The sequence below is a fragment of the Euprymna scolopes genome, chromosome 9 (genome assembly GCF_053919585.1).
Source record: "Euprymna scolopes isolate OS-2025 chromosome 9, ASM5391958v1, whole genome shotgun sequence".
In the NCBI taxonomy this organism is placed as follows: Eukaryota; Metazoa; Mollusca; class Cephalopoda; order Sepiida; family Sepiolidae; genus Euprymna; species Euprymna scolopes.
In genome coordinates, this window is record NC_136490.1 from 84959311 (window position 1) to 84982129 (window position 22819).

General features: G+C 32.2%; 1 protein-coding gene across 8 annotated transcripts in view; it reads left to right on the forward strand.

Annotated features, from left to right (window-relative positions):
• LOC145284745 (diacylglycerol kinase beta-like) overlaps positions 1-22819 on the forward strand; it is a 616369-nt gene that overhangs the window by 82712 nt on the left and 510838 nt on the right. For 6 of the 8 annotated variants that reach the window (XM_080133693.1, XM_080133697.1, XM_080133689.1 and 3 more), the window contains exon 2: positions 7860-7902. The exons of the other annotated variants lie outside the window; for them this stretch is intronic. The gene's annotated coding sequence lies outside the window, so the exon portion shown is untranslated. The remainder of the gene's footprint in view (positions 1-7859; positions 7903-22819) is intronic. 8 annotated transcript variants of the gene reach the window in all.

The window sequence follows — 22819 nt, forward strand, 5'->3', positions numbered from 1 at the left end:
GCACTTGTTGTTCTGAGTAAACTAGCCACTACTTGTTTTTCAAACTTAAAAAAAACAACAAAGAAAGCGCTTTAAAATAGTAAAAACACTAACGGTTTTTTCATTTTGGAAGAGGGGTTTCAGGCGCCTCTATTATCCCAAAGAACCAGCTATGTAAACACTTTGCAATATTTTTCAATAATTATTTTTTTAAAAATTCTTTATAATCAATTTTTATCTAAAATTAATAAATTATTTTCTAAAATACTTTGTTTTTAAGTAAAATTAAGAAATTAATTTAAAAAATATTGTTTATATCCATCTTCGTTCAAAAGGGTTACTTTTCGGTAGCTTCACCGGTTGTTAACCTAAATTTTCCGAATGTCAGAACGAGGCTCGTCTGCAGGACCTACTTATCTAAGCTTCACCGATTTTTGTTATTATGATTTTATTTATTTATTTATTTTTTGGGCGGGGGGGGGGGACTTTTTTTTTTTGCCAGAGTTTATATAATTATTAACAGGAAAATTGGTGAAAGTCAAAATGGAACCCGCGCTATTTTAAAATATTATTTTCAAATTAAAGTTTTATGATAGCCTTTTCTTATTATTGTTTTTGTATTCTTTTGTTATTTTTATTTATTTATTTATTTTTTGTCAGATGTAACAAACAAACGAAATGAAAGCAAAGCAAAACAAAACAAAAAACATTTGGTGCTTATGCACTTATGTTACCGTTATTTTTTTTTTTTAATGGTTTAAGTGCCTCGCCCGATGTTTGAAGAGTTTCTAATTGTTTTTTAAAGAAAAATTGGTGAAAGTCAAAATTAGCACTTGTGGTGATATAAATAAACAAAAAGCTTTAGCGTGTACGTACCTCCCATGGAATGTCGTAGATCGAAACACAGTGAAATGTTATTTGCTGCTAGTGCACTTATTGATTCACACTATTTTTAAATAGTAATTTTAAGTTTAATTAAAGTTTTACAATATCTGTTCTTAAATTGTTAGGTGAAAATACCCGCACTATTTTTAAATAGTATTTTCAAGTTTAATTAAAGTTTTATGATACCTGTTTTTATTAAATTGTTAGGTGAAAGTACAAAATAGGTACACAACACCCTTCTGTCCCCATGTTAAGAATGGCTTTCTAAATGTCATTATTTTAGCACGGCTCAATAAGTGCATGAATAGCAGTGTCAGAAATTTCGTGAAAATAGTGAATAATTCCACCCCATCTTTCCAAGCTTATAACTCCTCGAAAAATGTAATTCAAGCCCTAATTTTTTTTTTCAATTAAAGGAGCAAGGACCAAGGTTTTATTAAAAAAAAAAAAACAAAAAAGAAAAACAATGTGTTTTTTTTTTTAAAAAAAGGTTTTAAACTTCGGACTTTACAGGTAAATTTCTAAAAAAGCGATTTTTTTTTTTTTGTTTTAAATTTGAATATATTATTTATTGACCTTTTCTCTTTAATTTGTGATATATAAAACTCCCCGACATAATTAATTATTTACTTTTTAATAGACATTTCAAAATGAGAGGCGTGAATTATTCGACCCCCTGTCTTTCCAAGCTTATAACTCCTCGAAAAATGTAATTCAAGCCCTAATTATTTTTTCAATTAAAGGAGCAAGGACCAAGGTTTCATTAAAAAAAAAAAAAAGACAAAAAAGACAAAAAAAAAAAACAATGTGTTCTTATAAAATAAGGTTTTAAACTTCAGACTTTACAGGTAAATTTCTAAAAAAGCGATTTTTTTTTTTTTTTGTTTTAAATTTGAATATATTATTTATTGACCTTTTCTCTTCAATTTGTGATATATAAAACTCCCTGACATAAATTAATTATTTACTTTTTAATAGACATTTCAAAATGGGTGACACTTGGGGGGGGGGGGGCGTGAATTAAAAAAAAAACGTTTGTCTAGAATATTATATTCGGTTTATTGGAAAGAACATAAAATTTCACATTGACCCTGAAAATATCGTAAAAATAGAATCAATAGAAAAATTTTGATAGATTTTTTAAGTTTAAAAATTGAAAAATATTGAGTTCGGAAAATTCATTACTGTTTTTAAAAAAAAAAAAATATTTCTATTACTTTTTATACAACTTTAATAGTTTATTTTGGAAGTATAATCCACAAAGAAAATAAATAACCCACTTTTAACTTTAATTACGAGATTTTTATATTGTATTCGCAGTTTCATGTTAGGGGTGTCAAAAATTCCTACAAAAATTCTGATACTGCTAGTGCATGAGTACCTTTTATTTTCTTGAATAAAATCAAAACTACTCGACGAGAACACTACTGTTTTTGTTTTAATAATTGTTTTTTTTTCAAAAAAATAAAAATTTCAATTGTTCAAAACATGTTTTTTTTCCCAAAGTTTATTGGGATTTTTTTAATTACCATATTTTTCATGAACTTGCTCTAAAAATGTTTCAAAATTATCTAATATTTTTTTCACTTTTCGTGCTATAAACCTCTCTATACATGGCCTCATCGACATGAGACCATTTCATTTCTTCTACTGATCCCGATATGTATTTCAGTCTTTTAATATGAGACCAGTAGGCTTCAATATTGTTGGTGCAAACACCAGTAAGCGGATTTTTAAATAAAAAATAACACAGGTATCGTAAAACTTAAATTAAACTTGAAAATAATATTTAAAAATAGCGCGGATTCCATTTTGACTTTCACCAATTTTCCTGTTAATAATTATATAAACTCCAGCAAAAAGAAAAATATCCATAACCCCCCCCCCAAAAAAAAACAGATAAAATCATAATAACAAAAATCATGCACGAATTTGAAGCCAAAATAAATAATAAAAAAAAAAAACTAGGTCACGCATGCAAAAATTCTTTCCTTGTAAAAATAATAACTTCTCCCTCAGTCGAACAACATACAACATCGGAGCCAATGCGTATTTCGCTACAGGGGTAGCATTCGTATATGTCCACCCTTTTTCTTTATATTTTTTAATATATAAAATAACTCCTTAAATTGATTGTTATTAATTTCATGGTGCATGTTTAATTCATGGTTAAAATATTTGTTTTGACTTTTATCTTCAATGAAAGAAATTTTACGAAAAAAATGAAATCGTTTTCAAAATTCCCTTAATTGTATTTCCACTTTTTCGCTGTACCAAATTTTTTTGCTACACAAAACCTTTCGATTATATAATGGCATATTTAAAAACAACAATTCCACAGGAATTGGAATCGTACTTGGTATCGGAATCGTTAATCAACATTTTCCTGGAATCGGACTCGGAAAAAATTTAGGAATCGTCCCAACACTAGTAAAACCACCAAAATATTATACAGATATGTTTTAAATAAAATTTTATTGGGTACAGAAACACTTATTTGTTACAAATTTGTTTTTTATTTACCACTTTTACTTTCTGTGGACTGTTTTATTTAATTTTTTTTTTTGACTGATTATCAAGACTTCACATCTTTGATTTTTTTAAATTTTTTTTTTTTAAATTTTTTATACATGAATGTTCTTAGGTGAAAGTACAGAATAATTACACCCCCCCCTTCTGCATGTGAAGAATGGATGTTCTAAATAATACCGCCATATATTTCAGCATGGTAACATTCATGTATAAAAAATTTAAAAAAAAAAAATTTAAATTTTTTATACATGAATGTTACCATGCTGAAATATATGGCGGTATTATTTAGAACACCCATTCTTCACATGCAGAAGGGGGGGTGTAATTATTCTGTACTTTCACCTAAGAAGTTAAAAAAAAGATGACGTAAAACTGGAAAGTATTTTAATACTATTTGTGGAAGATTTGATCCCCCCCCACCCAAAAAAAAAGAGAAAGACTTGAACAACAAACGGAAACGGTCAGGACTACTTTTTCCTTCTTATTCTTAATGTTGACGATGAATGCTCTAAAAATTGACCAGTAAGAAGGTGTGCTAGAGCTACTTTTAGGAAAAAAATGCTTGTAGTATGCTGAGAAGAAAAAATGATGACCAACTTGAAAGATACTGTCATTGGTAGAAGGCAGTTATCTAACACTGATTTCAATCACTCTAAAAAGTTAATATACAGTGAGAATCCATAACTTCGAAAACTTCTGTTTTTACTTTCTATCATTATTCTAATGGACCAGTTTTCATAATTTTTTGAATTATACTGATTTAGGTATGACAAATAAGTACATAATAATGTTTTTCCATTAAATTCTTTTTTAGAATCCGCAAGTACCTGCAGATTATCATCCCAAACCAGCACTAATTGCCAACAGTGCTGACAATCACAGGCACTGGCTTCCACTAGCTACCACTGGAAAATAATGCCCGATAGTGGAAGCCAGATTATTTCATTTGGGCCATGGCTGCTAGTATCCGCTATTTTAGTGGCCACCACCACCACCACCACCACCAACACCAACCATAATTTAATTTTTTTCAAAGGTGTGGTGTCATGCTTCAATCGCACAACGCCAGTTAATGGTTCCTGCTAGTTTAATCAATATTAGTATCATTTATGACAAAATTTGCTGATAAATCGGCATTAGAAAACCTATTAATCGGTACATTCCTTATATATATATATATATATATATATATATATATATATATATATATATATATATATATATATGTATGTACAATGCATTTTTGATTAAAAAATATTCATATTAATTGTAGATAAAAAAAATGAAGTGTTTATATTGATGCAAAAAGAAATATGCACATTGAAGTTGTCTGATAATTTCATTAATGCAGATAAGAATCCAACTTCTAATCAATTTCCTTAAAGTTACTTTGCTTTTGACCTAAGGTGAAAGTGCTTTATGAATGCCAATTTTCTTTGCTTTCTAGACAAATTAGATATTTCTGATGTATTTTAGCTTGCATGTTTTCATGCTACAGATACACAGCTATTCGATGAACAAGAATAAAGATGCAGATGAAGACAATCTGCGCATAGTGCACATGCATGTAAAGACTAATGAATGATAACCTTACTTCATTTGATGATAATCATTGATTCGCTGCCTGTGAGGCCTAAGCACTCAGAATCAGAATATTGATAAATTTACTGAAAGAGGTATTTAAATGGTGCTGTATCACATTGTTTTTGTGTCCCAGGAGTCAAAAACAAAGCATAATGATTGGTTTTTGCATATGTACCAACTTGTGTGTTAGAAAATAGCATTTTAATAACAATCAAATTCATATTTTCCAGTATACCTGCTGCTAGAAAAAATGAATTAACTTTATTCATCTATAGCTGTGGTAAAAAACTATATGATACTTTTTTTTTATCAATTTAATTCTAAGTAGCTTGTATATACTTACTGTGTTCTCCCTTTTTGTTCATATTAAAAGCAAAGGTCTATTTTGCCACAAATATTTCATACAGATGCTTGAGTGCTGTCAGAATTTCTGATAATTCTGTGCTTTTTCTGATAATTCTGTGCTTTTTATAAGAGAAGCAAATGATAAGAAATGTAACACATTTTCATATTCCTCGATTTGTTTTTATTATTATTAGCCAATAACGATAGATTTGTTTTTATTATTATTAGCCAATAACGATAGATTTGTTTTTATTATTATTAGCCAATAACGATAGATTTGTTTTTATTATTATTAGCCAATAACGATAGATTTGTTTTTATTATTATTAGCCAATAACGATAGATTTGTTTTTATTATTATTAGCCAATAACGATAGATTTGTTTTTATTATTATTAGCCAATAACGATAGATTTGTTTTTATTATTATTAGCCAATAACGATAGATTTGTTTTTATTATTATTAGCCAATAACGATAGATTTGTTTTTATTATTATTAGCCAATAACGATAGATTTGTTTTTATTATTATTAGCCAATAACGATAGATTTGTTTTTATTATTATTAGCCAATAACGATAGATTTGTTTTTATTATTATTAGCCAATAACGATAGATTTGTTTTTATTATTATTAGCCAATAACGATAGATTTGTTTTTATTATTATTAGCCAATAACGATAGATTTGTTTTTATTATTATTAGCCAATAACGATAGATTTGTTTTTATTATTATTAGCCAATAACGATAGATTTGTTTTTATTATTATTAGCCAATAACGATAGATTTGTTTTTATTATTATTAGCCAATAACGATAGAGTGGGTTGTGACTGACAACAGGGTCTTCAATTTATGAATAGTGGTCATATGCAAATTTAAATTTGGCAATTCATTTTAATTATAAAGTGAAGATTCCATGTATATGGCTGTACACACATACAAATCCCTCATAGAGTAATGACATGTCTGTTGGCCAATATGAATGACAAAGAATCGCCTCTCATAAAAACTGCAAATGGCAAGAGGTGTAATGTATTATACCTTTTGAATATTAAAAAGTTGAGATGAACTCAAGTTATGAATGATTTGTCAGTTCAAGTTCCATATAATGCAAATGATTTGTCTGTGAGAAAACAAAGAATGTTTCCATCATTTGTTGTAAGGTAAGGGTTATTCACGATAATAGGTGTTCGTTCAAAACGATATTATTTAGAGATGTGCATCCTTTGATCAACTTGGCCATTATATTTCGCAATTTTTGAATTATGGAAATTGGAATGTGAGCAATATCCTGTTCAAACTTTCACACTACACTGTGTCTTTCTGTCCATATATTTTATTGAAAATAAACACCTATATCAAAATTAAATAACTTTTCTAGAATAAAATATTACAATTAATCTAATGATAGTATTAATTTAAAAGAATTTTTTTTTTATAATGATATTGTCAGGTCTGAATTTACAACTAAGACCATATTTTTTTTATTTCTTAAAAAAAAATGAAATTATAGAAATAAATAATAAACATGTTAACATAATTCCATGAAAAAACACCTTACTCATTCATGGGCAACCAATGTTAGTGATTATTACATATGAAGCGCCACTTCCTAGATAGATGTCTAATAGAGATAGTCTCCAAACGAGCAATCTTCTTTTGAAATTGTTTTTACAAAGTATTTTATTTCTAACTAGCAGACTGGAGTTGCCCAGGAGAATTAAAGTGAATCATGCATAGCTGAAAATTACAAAAGCAAATCTACATGTTTTAATTTTAGCCATTTCATTTATTTTATGTTGCTCATTTGATAAAAGTTTATGCATATAATTCTTTTCCTGTTACAGATTTTTTTTTATTGCGACCTGGTAGTTTATACAGAATATTTTGAATTATTTTCTTATCCCTCAACAATTTATGCCGTTTTATAATATTGTGGGGTCTGGATTTGTATTGAACATTTATAGGCGATAAAAACATTTTTTTTTCATAACTTCATTTAAAATTGATAATTACATAAACGACAAAATAAAAATATTCTTTTGTCAGAATTATTTGTAAACAAACATACATGTTATTTAGATGATTAACATATTTTAATTGAGTGTTACAAATGATAAATCAATTTATAGTATTAGGTATACTAAATTAAAGTAATTCATTATACTGTTTAATACTAATATTGTATCTATTGATGTGTTATCATTTTGGTTCTGTTAACTTTATCCCAAAATAACTTTTGATTTTCTTGGTATTCAACTATAGCAATCTGTAAATCATTTATTCGATATATCAAATATCCCTCTAAAAAACCTACCTAATAATATATTATTTACAAACGTCTATTTAAAAATAAATCTTGAGATATCTTAAGTAACTTCGTTTGCCATTAATAGATTCTATTTGTATTTATTTTCATTAAATTTTTATAATTAGTTTCTCCACTTCCATTGCTTTTTAACTTTATTATTAAATATTTTGATATTGAAACTTAGTAAAAATATTTATTTTTTGTGATTGTATATTTTTTCAGATTGCTTTTTGTGAACAGTCATGAAAAATAGGCTTTTGTAAAAGTAAGTGTTGAAGTAATTTCTTTATACTCTATTTGTATTGTATGTCGATATCTTTAGAGTGCTAAGAGACACATTTTATTATTGGCAAATTTAACAAAAAACAAAAAAGAATATTCAAAAGCTGGTGAAAACAATAATTAATATTTTCTTTCTGAACAAAGTAATTTTTGCTTTACACCCCAAAACAATTCTCTTTAAACTCGTTCTATTTTCAGATTCACGATTATTATTTTATTAAGCTAAACTAAAAATATCTTCTGGTTTTTAGCCATAATCATAAAACATATATTTTTTATTGAAGTTTCAGTAATGATTATTATCATTACAATCCTACTCAGTCTTTTTATTCAATTATTTTTTTTATAAAACAATGCCTAAGTTTGAAAAAATTATCTTAATTATTCTGCTTGGATGTATTTACAGACTGGACTTGACATACTGCATTTTTTTCTCTTAAGATTTTCAACTAACAATTTCATCCAACAAATTTGTTTTTATTATAAAGAAAAATGCATCAACAGTTTTATTTAGTTTTACAATATTTACTTTATTCTTTGTTGGCAGTGGCAGCTATGACAACATCAGAATAAGGGAATATTGGGTTAAGGGAATTTCGCATGGTTAAAAACAAAAACAAAAAAAAACTTTATAATTATATTACTTCACAAATGGGTACTCCTGCAGAATATGAAATATGCTAAAATAATAGTGACTGCTTTTTGTAACTAGTATGAACTTTCATCTAATATTTTAACACACAAAATATGTGTAACGTTACATTTAAATTGAACATCATAGCTAAAAAATAGCACATTTCATATTCTGCATAAAAACATCTACACAGATACAGCAAATCAGAATTGCATAGAATGGAGATTATTGGCAGTCTGACTACACGACAGACTTAGTTTGCCTTTTTTTGTGCAACATTTTTCAGTTAACAGGTCTTGTCCTTTGGTAGCCTCGGTTTTTTTCAGGAACTCCATTTTTGTGAGAGTTACCTAAGGGGAAGTAATGGTTACATATCATCACACCAGTGAGGGCAAAAGAAATACATGTGTTAGAAAATGGTGATTTATTCAGTTAAAGTTAAGGAGAAAAATTAAAGCAGAATTTAAAAAAAAAATTGAATCTCAGAACCAAGGAATATTTTAATATGTATTCAGTGTCATTAAAATATGTAGGGTAATACAGAGCCAACTCTCTTTTTCCTTAATAGGAAAAGAATCATGTTCTCAACACCCAAAGAAGGTCGCAAGTTGCAGCGACCGAAACATTGTGCTGATAACACCCAAGATGAGAATAATAGTCTTTTCAAGGGTTTATCCATTTTAAATGGGGAACTTTTTTAATACCACATTTTAATTATGCCTTTGTTCCCTTTGTACCTGTAAATTAAATTGTCTCTCAGATTTTAAGTAAAATATAAAATCTGTTTTTAGATTTATTATTGAATATGAATAAGGCACATTATACAAAAAAGTGAGATATGTGACACTGATTTTTTTTTATCAAATTTTTATTTATTGAATATGAATTAGCTACATGATAGCTTTAAGTTACAAGATTTTGAATGTGCTGTTGAATGACAGAGCGTACTCAACATAAGTTGGTTTATTTTCAATGTTCAGCTTGTTTCTGTAGTGGATCTTGACATCTTGATCGAATATGGCAAATGCAGCTTCACATAAATATGTGGATCTAAGCTGAGATAAAATGTAAACCGCTTCATGTAAAATCAGAACGTAAGTAGGAAACTATTTGATTCAAGATGCAGTAATTTGAAGAAACTGACACTTTATACTGAACTGAAATGGACCTCTTTCTAAAGTTCATGTTTTTCATGTTAAGAATCACTGGTTTGGTTGGAAAATTTAAGGATCAAAAATGTATTCAATGACATATTTCAATACACACATACGGCATATGAATCAAATTGGACCAATTTGCCTTAAAATGAATTGATATAAAAATTCTATAAACCCTATGGTTATATACATTATGCTGTCACATTTTGTAAATTATATTAGTTACAATTTTACACAAGTATTGTAAAAACTGCTATGGTTTCTTGCTAAAGGGAAAATCACTAACAACAGTTGGATATTATTTTTCACAAACCATGTTAAAATTCTTTTTTTTTTTTTACTAATCTGACGATGCCTGTCACATGTTGATTTTTTGTTTTGCTACCTAAAAGATCAGCTGTTTCATCTGACAAATTATCTGATTGGTCAAGCCTTTTTAGCTATTATACATTCTTTTTGGTTTCTACCATATGCAATGTACAAGCCAATGAAAGCTCAGTTGATGTAGTATATGCAAGCATATTTTGCTCATGATACTTAATGAAAGACTTAAAATGTCATTATATATGCCCACACTATTGGCGATCAACATAAAACAAACCGTTACCAATTTACAAGTAAGACTTGTCTTTAAAGTGTACTTGACAGAAATATCTATTCATTCATTCTCACCACCACCACCACCACCACCACTGTTATGTCAATTTTCAAATCATCTTTTTCTTCATTTGATTATCAAATTTTCACACATGCATCTTTTTTGCAGAAAAAAGCACTGTTCACTACTACAACCATTTTACATTTGCAAGAACCAATATATTAGTGTGACCCAATCAGCTAAAGGAGGGGTTAAGGAATTAGAGCTATGGTTGAAAATTACCCCAAAAGGGGACCAGCGAAAATTGAATTAGAGCATTTTTATTTTAATGGCAAGTCCTGGATGACAACAGGTAACTCTGCCAGAAAGAGAGATGGCGTGGTCGCTGATGTGAAATAAATTTTCTTGTAACAGAAAAAACAAAGTCGAAAATATGAAACCATATTGCTGTATTAAGATATTTAGCCGATTGTTTAGGCTGGAGTTTAACTCGGGAGTGGGATCAAGGACTGAAGATGCCTGGTGCATAAGAAAATCTTCGATGAGAACCTTTGTTCTGTGAAAAGTTACCTGATTGAAATGTATGGGGGAGGTGGCTGATTATCCAATCAGGGCGAACCAAGGTATGACTTAGTGAGTGGGGGTTGGCAAGATGGAAAACTTGTATTTGCTCTGACGCACCCTCCCGCCGCTCCTTCATATATAAGACACTGTAGAGCAAAGAAAATCAGTTTTGAACTCAATTTTTGGAGTCAGAGGGAGACTGTCCACCGCCCCACACGGAAGCAATCGTCTTTGGACCAATTGATGGTAATTGGTTGTTGGAAACAAGACCAAGGCCCTGTTCATCGGCTATTGTAACTACCGAAAAAATAAAGTTGCAATCTACATTTTTATTCTGTTCATTTTTAATTCTCCTGTGAAAAACTGTACATAATTATTTTATTTTTCTCTTTTGTGAATAATTAATTTTTTTCAAAAACTGCAACTAGAGTCAGCGTCAATTATTATTATTTGCAAGTGAACTTAAGGAAAAACAACCAAGTTGAATGATCTTTTTCAGCTGAAGAAAAAAGAGAGAAAGGATCATCAACTGCTGTATCCAGCATCATATCAACCCTGTCTTTGTGAAAGTGACTGAAACTGTGTTACAGGATTTTTGTGGATGTTCGAGCCGAACTGCCTAGAACTACACTTGTAACTATGTTTCATCTTAACCGAAGGAAGTCGGGTCTTTTCACAACATTATATTAGCTTCAGATGTTCAAAGTTGGTTATTATTACTATCGGATGTCTGTCTTTTTGTCTGTACATATACTGTTGGGGAAGAAAATTTAGGATTGTTTCTGGACTGTTTTCACATCATTCGAGTATAATTCTTATAATTTTAATTTTCAAGGCAGAATTTCATTTTCATACTGAATTATTTGTGTCATTGTTAGTTGTCTATTTTGAATATGTTTTTGAATAGTATGTCATAATAGGGCTGTATTGCTTTTATTGTTTCATTTGACAAACAATTTCATGTTGAACTTTTCAGTCTGGTCATAACCAGATATTGCATGAAACTCTAGAATAGTAGCAGTGTATGTTTCTCATATAACTTTGAAAATATCAAAGTTTATTTAATTTATGAAGTTAGCACTTTGATCAGCACAAAAACTATATAAGAAAAAATGATGATGGCTGAGCAGAATCAAACATCAGTGTCAGATGATAAAATGTACAATTTAATGAATGGATCATTGCAATATTACATACATTATTAACGTACCTGCTTATTATCAATGAATTGGTAGGTTTTGATACAGATATTCAATGTTCTACAATGAGTATCATAAGTATTATGCTTCAGTTTAGGTTGTAAAATTTGAATTCATTCTTGACTAAATATACATTAAAGTCCTTTACCATTGAAAGTAAGCAACATCAACAATAAGGAAATCATTGCATAAATTTGCATTTTAAGATTGTTTTTATAGGTAAACAGTGTCTACTTTTGCTTCTAGCCAATCAAGGTTCTTGATTTTTACTACTTCCATATGACTTACCAATGAATTTTCCTCTCCTTGTTTGAAAAGGATTTTGACACCCCATATTTCTATAGTGGGTCCAAAAGACTAAGGATAACTTTAAAAACTAACTAATTTTATCCGGTACATTATTTTGTTTTGTTAATTATCACCATTTTAGATTTACTTTACATTATACAAGGTAATTTAAAAAATGCTGTCTGTTTTTAAAGGAAAAATAGAAAACCCTTCACAATATGTGTAACTTATATTTAGTCTCTGAAGTAATCACCATCGGCATCCAGCACCGTCTGCCAATATGTCTCCAGCTGTTAAATTCTGTTATGGTAAAACTTTGGGGTTTGGGACGTAAAGAAGCCCGTGAAGGTTTATCACAAATCTACTTCATCAGTGAAGGATTTCCCACAAATATAATTATCCAGGGAGTGGAATATATGGTAATCAGATAGCGCAAGGTCAGATGAATTAGGTGGATTGCACAAAGTCTATTATTCAAGTTGTTGTATGGTATGCCTGACCACTCCTGTGACATGTTGCCTGGCATTGTCATGAAGGAAAAGCACACCTTTGCAATTCACTAGTGCTGTCTCCTTCTGGCACATTGCCTGTTCATATGCTTTAATTGTTGTGATTATCGCACTCCAGTGACTGTTTGGCTCATTGGTAGCAATTCATTATTGATGATCTGTTAATCAAACACAAAGTATAATCTTGCGTGGGTGCATAAACAGTTTTGCAGTGCTAAGTAGACAACTAATGTCTGAAACAGTTGGGAGTTCTTATAGAACCCACTTTTCATCACTGTTAAGCACGTGATTTAGTACAGTGGTGAGAAAGCAGTGCTACGTAGGCCGCTACTTGTTGTCCCTTGCGAATCTCCAACAGTGTTTGCAAAACCCACTTGCTCAGTTTGTATATTTTAGGTGATGCAGGTGAAGTCTAACTTTCATTAGAAATGTTGAATTGTCTTGCAAGTTCACCACATATCACTCTCTCTCCCTATCGCTCTTCTTCTTTCCTCCTTGAAATCGGTCAATAACATCTAATTCATATTTTATTTAATAAACTAATAAACTAATTCCTTAGTAACAGCAAGCGAACACAGAAAATAATTCTTTCCCATTATATTGCATAGTTTCTCTTCACTCTTGACACTAAAACTCTTAAAATATATAACTGGTGTCTTACCTTTTGGGGTGAAAATCATTTGCCTTTGTTGAAGAGTGATGTTATGGTAAAACACTGCTTTCTGGTCAGCTCTATAACCAGTTTAGGGATAGAGTTGTTGTTGGCCAGCCTGGTAACTCGCTTCCTTCCCTATTGGATTCTTGAAAGGCTTCTTTGGAGTCTAAGGGATTGGATTCTGGTGGTGGGGTCTCTTTCAGGCTTGGATTGTTTTTGTGTGATTCTACATTTCTCTCCCTTTCCATTATCATGCCTTCTACTAAACCTCACAACAATCACCTTATTATTTCCTATACTAAAGTCTCAAGGTCTCAAGATGAAATTTCCCAATGTTCAGTCTTGTCAATTTTGCAAAGCTTCTCATATTCTTGTTTTTTTTAAAAATCTAATCTAGATTCTTCTATTGATAGCAACTGTTTATATGTGGACTAACAGGACTACCTGTCGTTGCTTACATCATATAAAACAAAAAGAAGAAATTAAGTTTCATTTGAACACACTTGCTATTCAGAAGATATTGAGCAAATAACAAAACACAGTAACATTGTTTTTCTCGGGTTACGCAGCCTTTAAAACATGCTTGCTCTATCCAGGAAATTGGCCACTGACAATATTTTGACTAACTTATACTCTTTACCATATCTGATACTTTATTATTCCCTTTTTGGCTTATGGGAAACACCATGTACTTCGTCTAGTATATACGTGCATCATCTATATATAAAAGTGAAAATATCTGTGTGTGTGTACATTTCCCTACCAAATAACTCTGTCAAATTTCGATCTAGAGATTTGAGATTTGGGAAAATCTTTTTAATTGGTTTTCGGACAGAAATTTGCTTGTTAAGTGGTTAAAGTTCAACGATTTGATCTTTAAAAACTCTACCAAACTCCTCTGCCAATTTTGGGTCTAAACGCTTGAAATTTTAAATGTAGGTTACTTGGACATGGATAAAACTTTTTAATTTGATTTGAGCCCCAAAAAATAAATGCTGAAGGGTTAAAATTGGGGCCAAAGTTTTAAAAATTTGATCTCTGTGGTCTCTACCAAATTACTCAGCCCATTTCTGATCTAAACATTTGAAATTTTACATAAAGAGTATTCAGAGATAGGGTAAGCTTTTTGATCGGTTTGGGTCGAAAATTTGAACTTCAAACGGGGTCAAAGTTAAAAAGATTTTACATTTGTGGTGTTTAACAAACTACTCATCCAATTTTGGGTCTAAACATTTGAAATTTATACGTAACAGGTATTCAGACATGCGGCAAGCATTTTAATTAGTTTTGGGGCGAAAATTTACTACCAAAAGGTCAACGTTGAAAGAGTTGACCTTTGCAGATTCTTCCAAATTCCTCCGCTAATTTTGGATATAAAGATTTGAAATTTTAGATGAAGGTAACTTGGACATGGGTAAAACTTTGTATTTAGATTTGAGACTAAAATAATACATGTTAAGGAGTCAAATTTAAAAAAAATTGACCTCTGCAGTCTCTACAAAATTACTCAGACAAATTTTTCATCTAAACATTTGAAATCTTACATAAAGTGTGTTCACACGTAGGGCAAGTTATGAACAGTACATAGGGCCCGAACAAAGCCGGGCTGAACTGCTAGTATTAAAATATAACAAAGTCTTTCTTTCATGACATGCTCCGTTTAAACACAATTGCTCTATCTAAGATATTGAGCACACATTGATTACTATTTACTAATTACCAGATATCATAATGTATTATTACTATCTCAGGCATCGCTGAATAGATTTTCTTGTGTAAAATAGTATAACAAAACATAGTGATGTTGTATTTTCTATGCAACATGATTATTAAACATACCTACTCTCTCCATGATATTGAATACTTTGGATTGGCTAACATATAGCACTTATCTGATATATGATATTCTATCTATATAAAAGCCAAGTACGTCTATCTATATAAAAGCCAAGTATGTCCAAGGATGGAATACTGCTGCCATATCTGGGTAGGAGCTGCTAAAAACAGCCTATCCTGCCTTGACAGAGTACAAAATCGACTTTGTGGCTTAGTGGGAGATGCCCTTTTCTCTACCCTGCAACCTCTCTCCCACAGAAGAGACGTTGCGAGCCTATCCTTGTTTTATCGTTATTTCTATGGCAAGTGCTCGTCTGAACTCCAATCTCTGGTCCCCTCTCACCAATCTTTCACGAAAAACACTCGTCTAGCTGAATCCACTGTGAAAAATTTCCCCCACTCTTTATCTGTGCCTAAATCAAAATGCGGATTCCATGAACAAAGCTTCTTTCTTAGAACTGCACGCCTATGGAACTCTATTCCGTCTGCCTGCTTCCCACTGGACTACAATTTGGATGTCTTCAAGTCCAACGTTAACAAATTCCTAATGAATCGCCCCCTTAAGTAAACACTTTCAAATCTCCACACTAACATACTGTACTTGCAATAACCCTTATCCCTGAGTGGCTTCCGGGCCTTGATAAGTGGTGACCACCGTGTAAAAAAAAAAAAAAAAAAAAAATGATACGGAATTGTTGCTCATATTGATACTGGGCTACAACGTGTTAATTCGTTTGGTGTACAACATAATAATAAGAAAGAAAAAAGTTATTTCGTTCAGGTAACGCTGTGTTTAAATGCACCTGCTCTATTTAGGATATTGAGCACTCTTCTATTACTATATGCAACTTAACAGAGATGATAATGCATTAATATTATTATGACTCCCAAACATACCGAGTAGATTTTGTTATATAAAATAGTATAATAAAACAGTGATATTGTTTTTCCCAGGCAATGCTGCTTTATCTGTTCTACCCAGGATATTGAGCACTTTGCATTACCTGATATCACTTACCAAATATAAGTATTTTGTTAATCTTGATGCCCGGGCAATACAGTCTACTTTTTCTACTATACAACATCATAACATAAGACAAAGAAGTGTTTCTTCCCAGACAATGCTATGTCTTAACACACTTGCTCCATCTAGGATATTGAGCACTCTTCTTTATACTACTTTTCATAGGTAATACAGCAATATTACTATTACGATTCCCATTCAATGTAATGTAATAATTTAATATTACTATATTACTGAGCAACGCCAAATAGATTTTCTTGTATAAAAGGTATAACGAAACATGGTGATAATGTTCTTTCCCAGGCAAAGCAGCATATAAGCATACTTGCTCTATCTAGAATATTGAGCACTCGTTTATTACTATATGCACCTTACCAGATATAATAATTTTAATAATAATCCCCAGGGAACATTGAATAGATTTTTTTGTATAAAATAGTATATCAAAACATGGGCAATTACCACTTTTAACATACCTGCTCTGTAAAGAATATTAAGCACTTTGGATTACCTGACATATATCAATTATCAGACCACTTACTGTATTATTACTATTATGACAACCACATCTGCTTTACCTTGTATGCAACATAACAACAAAAGACAAATAAGTTGTTTCTTCCAAGCAACATTACTTGTAAACACATCTGTTCCATCTAATATTTTGAGCACTCTTTTATTACTTTATATCATGACTCTATCTCGGTTACTCTCAAAGGATTTGTGATCTCATTTCAAAAGGTTGGTTTTCGTAATTTTTAAAAATCTATAACAGTGTGGTTATTAATGGCAAGTCTTTTCTTCCTCCTTTATTTAATGGTCTTCACATCATTTCATCTTCTAAGGATAAAACTGATCTTTTTGTTTGTCTTTTTGTTGACAATTTTTCTATTAATGATTCTGGTGCTGGTCTTTCTGATTTTCCTTTGAAAACTGATAAGTTTCTTTATTTTATAATTATCACTCCAAAGATGGTTGCTAGGGTTCTTTCTGATCTTGACCAGTTTAAGGCTTTTGATTCGATTCCTGTTGTCTTCGCTTCTGAATATTCTTTTATCCCCTCAAAATTATTCAATCTCTATTCATCAAAATCATGTTTCCTTTATGGTTGGAAAGAGTCCTCTGTTGTCTCTATCTTTAAAAATCCTGGTGATCTGTCTGACCTAACAAAGTATTGTCCTGTTAGTCTCTGCCCTGTTATTAGCAAAGATTTTGAATGGTTAATCAATGGCTAGCTTGTTGATTTTTCTGGAAAATCTGGGCCTTTTTAGTGATATTCAATATGGCTTGGTTTTCGTTCAACTGCTGATCTTTTAACAGTTGTAATTGAACAGATCTGTCGGTTTATGGCTCATTCAGAAGAGGGTAGGGCCACTGCACTCAACATTTCGAAAGTTTGACAGAGTATGGCATTCTGGTCTTCTACATAAACTTTGAGGTTATGGTATTGGTGGTAAAGTTTTTGACATTATTAATTCTTTCCTTTCTGGTCAAAGTTTACAAGCAACTCTAAAATCGTGTCTCTTCATTCTCTTTTCCTATGAATGCTAGTGTTCTGCAGAGCTGTATTCTATGCCCAACTGTTTCTTGTCTATATCAATGTTCTTCTTGAGAATATTGTTCAGAAAATTAATATTTATGCTGATGATACCATTCTCTATTCTGGTGTTGCTTCTCACCCATCTCCCTTGGATCAGTTAAAATATGCAGCTAATCTAAAAGTTGATTTGGGTTCAGTTGTAGATTGGAGTACAAAATGGTTTGTTTCATTTATTCCCATTAAGATTCAGCTTGTGTCCTTCAATCGTAGGTTTTCTTCCTGAGATTCTCATGGATGGCTCTGCTCTTGCAGAAAAAAATTGACTATGAAAATTCTTGGTCTTTCTTGGAGTACATATATTAGATCCATTGCTTTTTCTGTTTTTTTTTCGTAAAGTAAGCTCTGTGTATCATTCTAAACACTTTCTCACACCTGAGGCTATTCTCTATTTCTACGAATCTACTATCAGACCATATATGGAGTAGTGTTGTCATATTTGGGATGGTGAATCTCTGTCCCATTTGAGAGTTCTTGATAAGGTGAAGAAATGTATCTGAAATTTAATTGACCCCACCCCATCTACTTCTCTGCAACTTCTCTCTCACAAATGTGATTTTGCTAATCTCAATCTTTTCTATAAATACTATTATGACATATTCAAAATTGCCTGATCTACTCCCTGCTTCTTTTGTTCTGGCTCGTTAATCTAGTGGTGTCCATCAATTCGATATTTTCATACTTTATTGTTATACAGCTTCTTATTCCAGTAGCTTATTTCCAAGAACCTTAGGAACACTTTTCCTGTTGACATTTCCCTCTACTTTTAATCTTTTGAAGACTAAGGTTTGTACTACTACTACTACTACTACTACTACTACTACTACAACAACAAATAGAGTTTCTAACCGAAATTGTAATTTGAACTTGAAATTCATGATTAAACAAGGAATTGCCTTACACATGTTCGGATGTTTTATGTTTCTGTCTTTGTGTACATTTTTTTCCGGCCAAAAGTGACATCAGCGGCAAAGTTTAAAAACATAGCAAACGAAACAAGTAAGCGTTTCTAACCGAAATTTTAATTTGAACTTGAAATTCATGGTTAAACAAGGAATTGTCTTACACATGTTCGGATGTTTTATGTTTCTGTTTTTGTGTACATTTTTCCGGTCGTCAGCAACATCAGCGGCGGAGTTTTAAAAAATAGCAGAGGGGGGGAAAAAAAGAAAAAAAGAAGCGTTTCTAACTGAAATTAGAATTTAAAACTTGAATTCACGGTTAAACGAGGAATTGTCTTTCACATGTTTGGATGTTTTATGTTTCTGTTTTTGTTTACATTTTTCTGGCCAAAAGCAACATCGGCAGAGGAGTTAAAAAAAAAAACAAAAAAAACCTGAAATTATTATTATTATTATTATTATTATTATTATTATTATTGTTCTTCTACTTATTATTATCATTTTTTTTTCATTTTTATTATTATCATTATTATCATTATTTAACAAAAAACAAAATTTACTTTATTGGTTATTACTATTATCACTAATATTATTACTAGTAGTAGTAGTGGTGGTGGTGGTAGTAGTGCTGGTATGTTTTTATTATTACTGTAGCTGTAATGGTAGGTGTTGTTTTTTTCTGTCATTGCTATTGTTGTTTTTGCTACCAATATTAGTGTTGCCATTATCATTGTAGATTTTATTTCTATTGTTGTTGTTGGTGGTAATGGAAGAAAAGGTCGGGAGGGGATCTTTAACCTTGGTGGGGAACCCTCCTAGAGATAATGTCTCGATAAAACTATCGGTGGTGGTGTAACCTTAAATTCACTAACCCCATTTATGGGAGAATGTCAAATCAAAATATTGAAAATAACGACGTGAATGAGGCTAGAACATCTTGTGATGGTCTCACGTCAGGTAGGTATCCCACTGGTCAACAGGGTCCTGGCGTCATCATACAACTGTTCGAAATTCTGAGGATGTGGCTGGATATAGGGTGAGTGAGAATTGCCAGAGAGGGTCCCAAGACACGAAGGGAGTTAGAACAGGAAATGTAAAAAAAACGTGGACGGATGAGGAAAGAAGAGTACTGTGGGAATGCTTTGTAAGAAGTGGAAGTACCAAATCTGGTGGATATATCCGAAAAATGAAGGAAGAATGAGAATCGAGAGGAGGGGGACCTAGAAGTGTCGCGAGTGTGGTATCCCAGTTAAAACAAATTAAATATAACAACCTACTTTCAGTGATTGCAAGAGGAGAGATTGAATGGATGATTAGGAATGAAATGAATAACGAAAGTAAAATTGATGAAACTAGCTCTGATGAAAGAACTGAGAGAGTGGAAGTGCAGAAGGGAAATGTAAGCGATGATGGGAGGCGGACAACTGAGGAGATATGGAATTTTATGGTTAGGGGAAGTAATGAGAAAGAGTTTGAAGGATCCAAGGCAGATGAGATCATTGACTCTGAGACAATGGAAACAGTGAAAAAAGCAGATGTATGGAGAAGTGGTGATGAAGTTCGAACTTTGACTTCTGTAGGAAAAGAAGTACTTCAGAAGTTAAGAGAGGTTCTTCTTAGAGACGATATCATAGAGATTCCAAGTATCAAGAGTAGTGATAGGTGGAAGGTGAAAAACGAAGTGAAAATAATTCAAGGAGTAATTCACAACATCATAAGAAAGAACATATCGATTACAGAACTTAACAGGCTTCTGTATGCAGCGTCATACGTTATTGCGAATCATCTTGGTTTATTACAGAAGAAAAAGGGAGAAATGAAGGATAGAAGGCCACACTGGCAGAGGCGGCTCGAAGAAAGTATTAAACGGTGGCAGAAAGACATTAGTAGAATCGAAGAAATAAGAAAAGGAGTTAAACTAGGACAGAAAGCCAAGGACGAGCTTGAAAGGAGGGATAGATTTCTAGAAAAAGGAACGATGAACGTTCTAACAATGTTGAAAGAGAAGGTCCACACTGGTGGTATGGAAATTAGGAACTTTGTTGGAAAAAGTGTTGCATTTCGGCAGAACAACCTTTTCCGGAACAATCAGTCTCAGCTGTATAAAGAATTAAATGGTAGTAAACAAGTGGGAAATAACAACACTCTAAATGCAAAAGATGCCAGGAAGTTCTGGAGTAGGATTTGGTCTGTCGAAGGGCGATATAATGAGAAGGCTAGCTGGTTAGGAGAGGACAGAGAAAGGCTATTAGAAATGCAGCAGATGAAGAACGTTGAGATAAACATCGATGACGTTAAGGCTGGCATACAAAGGATGACAAACTTGGAAGGCACCTGGTCCAGATGGAGTGATGGGCTTCTGGTTTAAACAGTTTCTATGCCTTTATCCACCTATAGCTGCTGCTCTGCAAAGGGTTGTAGAGTCGGTAGATGTCCCTGATTGGCTTGTGAAGGGAAGAACAACACTAATTAGGAAAGATCTTGCAAAAGGAACAGATGCCAATAATTATAGACCAATTACATGTCTGCCATTGATGTGGAAACTGTTGACTGGAATATTTGCGGAGAAAATTTATGAACATCTAGAGAGTAATGGTGTTTTTCCTGACGAACAAAAGGGATGCTGGAAAGGCTCGAGAGGTACTAAAGAGCAACTACTAATTGATAAAGCAATAATGCAGGATGCGAAGAAGAAGAGGAATCTGAGCGTAGCATGGATCGATTACAGAAAGGCTTATGACATGGTTCCTCATTCATGGATACATGAAACACTATTGATGATGAACGTTGCTGAGAATGTGGTAGGGCTTTTGGAAACAAGTATGGCTCAATGGAAAACGGTGCTGACAGCAGAGAGGAGATGGGGCAGGTTGGTATTAAACGTGGGATATTTCAAGGAGATTCGTTATTGCCACTTCTTTTTGTAATGATAATGATGCCACTGAGCATCCTCTTGAAGAGAGAAAAACTGGGGTATAACTTTGGATCTGGTGACAGACACCTCAACCATCTACTGTTTATGGATGATTTGAAAATATTCGGTAGAAATGAAAAGGAAATGGAGAGACTGGTAGAACTTGTGGAGACATACTCAGAAGACATTGGGATAGAGTTTGGGATTAGTAAATGTGCGGTGCTGGTGATAAAAAGAGGAGTAAAGGTTCATTCAAATGGAATAGTGCTGCCAAATGGAGAAATCATGAAAGAAATAGAAGATACAGGATATAAGTATTTGGGAGTGTTGGAGGGTGTAGGCATCATGAACAGAGAAATGAAGAAAAAAGTCAGGAAGGAGTATCTTAGAAGAGTGAAACTAATTGCAAAGTCGGAATTGTATGGAGGAAAGCTAATGAAAGCGGTGAATGCATGGGCAGTCAGTGTTTTGAGATACAGTGTGGGAATTTTAGAATGATCTGACAAGGATTTGCATACCATGGATATCAATACAAGAAAAGTTTTAGCAATGTTTGGTATATTTCACATTTGAAGTAGTGTAGCAAGGCTGTATCAAAAGAGGAAAGACGGTGGGAGAGGATTGAAAAGTGTAAAAGATTGTGTTAGAACCGAGGAGATGTCATTGAAGGAGTATGTGGTTAGAAGTGAGGAGTGGATGCTTAAGGTTGTGGCCAATGAAGTGGAGGTATGTGAGACCAAATCTGATTATGTGAAACGTATGGATAGAGAAAGGGCAGAGGAACTGGCTAGGAAGAAAATGCATGGAAGGTTCTTCCAGGATATAGCAGAAGTGGCTGATGAAAGATCATGGCAATGGCTTAGAGCTGGGTATCTGACTAAGAGTACTGAAGCTTTTGTTTGTGCAGGCATTAGGAACACGATTGTTAAAAAAAGTGGTCCTAGGAGAGGAAGTTGCTGCAGAATGCCGGATTTGTGGTAAGACCTCAGAGTCAATTGCGCACCTTGCAGCCGGGTGTAGTGA